This window comes from Ochotona curzoniae, unplaced genomic scaffold (genome assembly GCF_017591425.1).
Source record: "Ochotona curzoniae isolate NIBS_2020 unplaced genomic scaffold, NIBS_Ocur_1.0 scaffold_3835, whole genome shotgun sequence".
Classification (NCBI taxonomy): domain Eukaryota; kingdom Metazoa; phylum Chordata; class Mammalia; order Lagomorpha; family Ochotonidae; genus Ochotona; species Ochotona curzoniae.
In genome coordinates this window covers 9711167-9716750 of record NW_024467114.1, presented here as the reverse complement: position 1 = coordinate 9716750, position 5584 = coordinate 9711167, and the positions used below count along the sequence as shown (strand labels likewise).

General features: G+C 41.2%; 1 non-coding gene across 1 annotated transcript; it reads left to right on the top strand.

The window, feature by feature from the left end:
- The first annotated feature begins 5001 nt into the window (after positions 1-5001).
- Positions 5002-5104, top strand: LOC121145948. The gene has a single exon (XR_005882110.1). It is a non-coding gene; the product is annotated as a U6 spliceosomal RNA (small nuclear RNA).
- The last annotated feature ends 480 nt before the right edge of the window (positions 5105-5584 follow it).

The following is a 5584-nucleotide window of genomic DNA, read 5'->3' as shown; positions in this document are numbered from 1 at the left end:
CCCAAGTAGCTGCAACAGCAGGGGCTGAGCTAACTCGAAACCAGGAGCTTTCTTTGTGTTTCCCATGTGGATACAGGGTCCCAAGGCTTTGGCCCATCCTCCATTGATTTCCCAGGCCACAAGCAAAAGTTGGATGGGAAGTGGAACATGCAGGACACAAACTGGCACCCATGTGGGATCCTGGCAGATGCAAGACAAGGATTTAGCCACCGAGCCATCATGCCAAGTCCATAAGAAAGTAATTCTCTTGGAAGTATTTGCCATGCTTGAAAAGAGGTTTTCCAATAAAAATTGAAAAATAGTATCCTGGGTATAAGATGGAATATAAATGAAATGAATATTTCAGCTGGGTCCCAGTAAAGTCTTATCACAACATTGTGAGGACCGTGAAAGGAGACAAGACTAAAAACAACATCAGAAAAGAGGACCTGTGCTGTAGTTCATTCCAGCTCACAATAGAAACTTTTAGCAGTCCCAAACTCCTCATAGGCAATTTTGATCTCATGCGCAGGGACCATCTAAGACATCTCTTGGTAGGACTGTAGAAAAGTAAAACATTCCCGCAAGCACCCCCTCAGCACCCTAGCACTACTGGTAGATTCTCTCTGGACTAACAGAAAAATTAGCAACAATTTGTGAGAAAGGTTTAGAGACGAGGTGAGGGCAGCTGGCTCGGCTTCGACTGACTCTTGTCAGTGGGAGGCCTTCATTCCAGGGAGCATGCCCACCATTTGGGGTCCCTCTAGGCTGGTTCTGGGATAGACGCCCTTTTTCTCAAACTTTAAAAACAAAATTATCTGACCAAATGGGGTATGATGGCCATGGGGCTTGAAATTTGCATCAGAAGCCAAGAGACAAACATAGATGGTGGCCAGAGAATTAGGGATATGAGAGTGAGAAAGAATAGACTACAAATAAAGAAGGCATGTAAGCTAAGTCTGCTGAGGGTCACTGTTTGAGATGGAGCTTTTAAATATCACCAACGTATAAATGCAGAGCCATGAGCTGAGGAAGAAGTAAGAGCAATATATATCACATCTCTTCCTTGCCCGGCTTCTCAACAGGAGATAAACTGTAATTATAGAGGCAAGTTATAATTTTTCTTAACAAGTGGTGAGCTTGTTGACCTGACTTACAATGTGATAATAAGTAAGATGGCCAGGACTGAACCTTTGAGTTACACAGACTTGGGCACCTGGTTTGGTCAGTGCCAGACCAGGATGTCTTCACTGACCCAGGTGTAACCCCCAGCACACAGTGGAAAAGTGTTTGTCTTGTAAGTAGGCTAGCTTGCAAAAGAGACAGGAAGAATCCTGTCAAGTCTGTCCTTGCAGGAAGAACAGGTAAAGCAAGAGAGCTCCAGATTGTACTAGAAGAGTTCCAGTCACTGAAAGAAAACATTGAGACTAAAGAAGGCACCCTCCCCACTACCAGGAGGTAGACAGCTTGCATCAACAGGCAGGGACCAAGGTGGAAGGAGCCCAGAACAGTGAAGAACAGTCAGCCAGAGTGATAGGTACTTCAGGAACTGGAAGGAAGCAGTGGCCGTCCTAATCCAACCCCTGGGGCTGACACATTCTAGAAGACCTTTTATTGTTAAGCAAAGGAGAAAGGAAATGAATCAAGCCCAACATGTGGCCATCCTATCTCTGTATTCCTTTGGGTTCCAACACTTCCCTGGAGCCACCTGCCACTTTATACATTTCAAAATACTTCCATATATTCTCATTTTATTTATTGTTAGAATTATCCTTGTTGAAGACACAGGGATGTCATTATTTGGATTTGGCCATTTTCTGTATTTAGTAGATCTGCCGTATTTATTAGAACTAAAACAAGGACATAGGTTTCTTAGAATGTTTAAGACAGGAGCATGAAGCCTAGTGTGATGGCTCAGTGCTAAAATCCTCATCTTGCATGACCCAGGATCCCATATGGGAGTCGGTTCTTGTCCCAGACACTCCACTTCTCATTCATTTCCCTGCTTGTGGCCTGGAAAAGCATTGGAGAATGAGCCAAAGCCTTGGGACCCTAAACCCGTGGGGGAAACATGAAAGAAGCTCCTGGCTCCTGGCTTCAGATCAGCTCAGCTCCAGTGGTTGCAGCTGAGGAGTGAACCAGTGGACATAAGGATCTTTCTCTCTGCATCTTCTTTTCTCTGTATATCTGTCTTTCCAATAAAAATAAATATTTTTAAAAGGGGGCAAAAATATGAAGCATTTAATTTGTGATTGTTTTGGTAGCATCTAACAAGGAAGGCTAAGCTATGTTCCTTAATATAGTGGTCTTCTCAAAAGATAAAAATCAAATGCTTGTGGCTTCTGACTAGGGCAAAGGTGTTAAAGATCTTGGGCATATTTGATGTAGAAGCTATAATCTCACATAAGTGAAATAGAAGTCAACTTTATTTTAGGTGGATATGTTAAACATGGGTTACAGATATTCTACTTTTGTTTCTGTTGGACTCGTGAGAATAGAGCAAAACTATCTTAACCAAGCCTGTACATAAATTGTTCATTCATTTCATCATGCAGAATGAACAGTAAGTGCTGAGCTGTGTGCTTAGTGTTTGTGCAGGAAAGAAAAAGATGAAGGTGATTCAGAAGAATGTAATTGTGGGGAAATATGCAAGGGTGGTACAAAGTATTTTGAAATTCAAGCATAGCTTTTTTTTTTTTTTACAATGTAGAATTTCATTTAGCATGTGAATTCAGAATCTTACCATCCAATATAAGAGTTGCTGGATTTACTAAAGTCAGCTTGGAAACAATGATTTACCTTTATAGTCCCTAAAATTCTTTAAAAAGAAACATAGAAATGATTGCTATTAATTATCATTACATAAAGGATTACTGTAGCATTTTCTCCATGACCACAGTGTCTGGAGGGCAGGGATTAGAGGAGAAAAACACTGGGATCCCAGAGCAGCTGGAATAATATCAGGACTAAATGAAATGCTTTTGAAAGACCTGTTTCATTATCCTGGCAGAGAACAGAGCAACAGTTTCTATAGACTCTGGCTAGCTGAGTGGTAGTCTAATAAGTTAATGAATCCTCAGAAGAATCTACTTTTATGATTTGCTCTGTGTGTATCAGGGTGTCTTCAATGAAACACAGGCTGTTCCCAATTGCACAGGATCCTATGGAAATAACTGCCACCGTGCCTGAAATATTGAGCCATTTTTCAAAATGAGAAGTGTTTCTGCAAGTATCCACTTTTCAAAGGTCTTTGTGAAAGTTCTTTAGAAAAGCTTACTCTGAATAGGAAAAAAAAAGGGGGGCCTTTGTTAGTGGGCCTGATGAAACGTATAAAGTCTCCCATCAATTGAACAATTCATTCCATTAAGTTGAATAGGGACCACGGGGTCTTGTTTTTTCTTGTGATGGGAACATAAGCCATAGTTATGACACAAATGTCCAGGTCTGAAATATTCAGTTCTAAAGATATTCACCAATTTCAATATAAGATCCACCTTAGAGGATGCAAGTGGGACCAATATCTGTGGTTCTCCATGGCCTGTTTCATAACGATTGATTTTCTTTGCTGCAGAGGGGATTATACCTCATATTTTTTCTTGAAATGAATAACCTGCCCAATTATGTGTTCCTGAAAAAAAATTGAGATATAAACAATGAGTAATTTATCTATTTGATTTCCTGAGTTTGGTAAAAGTATTACAACAGCCTCTGGCCTTAGTGCTAACAAATATACAGTAGGAGTGCAGGAGATCGGAGCCAACTCCAGGGAGGTCATGGGCGATTCCACCAAGCCTGATGGAGAAACATCCATGGTAAAAGTCAATTAGGCAGCATCTCTGAAAATGACAGGCCATTTGTCATATGTTGAGAAGTAAACAGCATCCGTTTCTAGATGTGAAATTGGCAGCAGAAATGCAGAAGGCTCGTATGGAGCAGATGGGAAGGTGGGTGGGAACTAAGCCATAGGCTTGATAGTGGACATTCAGTAACAGCATGACAAGGACAAGCTGCATATTGTTCAACTAAGGGACCTTAAAGTACAAAGACCCTTAACATTGTGGTTGATGACAGCAATATGCTTTGACGACAGAACCAGCCAAGAATCGAGCCTTGTGGATCTGGTAAATGATAAGCACTGAGGTCAGTTCCAGTGATGGAATCTCTGGGTCAGGAGCATTGTCAGTGTGCAGGAGGTTAGCAGCTATCATGCATCAAATGTATGTGCCCCTCACAAATTTATATACTGAAGCTCTGTCCTATTCCCCACCACCAAGCAGTATGGAAGCTTTGAAATTAAAAACATAATTAAATTGAAGAGGTCAAGGATGGGCACTTGGTCTTGTGGGATTAGTGTAAGAAGAGACACGAAGGGCTTGTGTGTGCTGAGGTCAGGACCGCGGACACAGAGTGGGCAGGCAGCCTGTGGACCTCGAAAGGCGCCTTCTCCAGGGCCTCTGACCTTCTTGGCACCTTGATCTGTGACTGCAAGTCTCTATTTAAACCATTCTGTGGATGGTATTTTGTCATGGAAGCCAAACAGAAAGACATTTGGAAAGGGGGCTACCTGATTTCTGGTTTTAGCGAGACCCGTGAACTGTGTAAATTGAAGCCAGAGTGTTGGGTTCCGTATTTCCCAGTAAGGTCTCAGCTGCAGAGGGGCTAAGCCCTAGTCACTCTCCACTGTATCCTCAGTTCCTGGAACATAGCAGGTGCTCACTTGGTGCTGATCAATGAGACTCCACCACCAGATTGGCCAGAGACACAGAGGGAGGACAGCTGGGAAGCAGAGACTCAAAGAGCACTCATCCCAGCATCTTGTACACAAAAGAAGCTGACTGATGTGATTTGATTAAAAGCTTTTAACACAAAATTTAAACCAGGGGTGTGTTCTTCTACCTCTTTATATTTCTACACGATCCAATGAAATGATGTGTTTGTTATAATTTGCATTGTTACATGTTAATTTTCAAAAATCCCCTACCATTCTTTCTTTCCTTAAGAAATAAATATTTTCTTTGATGCTTGCTTTGGCAGCACATATACTAAAATTGGAATGATATAGAGAAGATTAGCATGGTCCCTGCACAAGGATGACATGCAAATTCATGAAACATTCCATGTTTTTAAAAAAGAATGAAATCATGCAATTTGCAACTAAATGCTCCCAACTAGAGACCATTATGCTCACTGAAATAAGCCAATCCCAAAAGGACAAATACCATATGTTCTCTCTGATATATGGAAAGCATCATGCAAATTGTAAATTCAATAACCCTTTCCATACTGTTTTGCTGCATCCCACGCATTTTGATGTTTTTCCTTTCATTATCATTTCTTCCAAATGGTTTCTTTTCTGTTGTCAAATTCATCGCTGGCTCATGGATCACATGGTGGCATAATTTTACTCAAGAGGCTTTTGTGTTTTCTTGTCATCACCCATGTGTTGGTTATTCAGTGGCACACTTTTACAACTCCATGGCACTGTAATTTTTTGTTGTTTTAACTTCAAAGCTGTTGCTGACTTTGTTTCATGGTTTCTCATTTAAGGGAAGTGATGGCGTAGTAGAGACTACTATAACAAGTTGTGAAGATACAATGCAATATG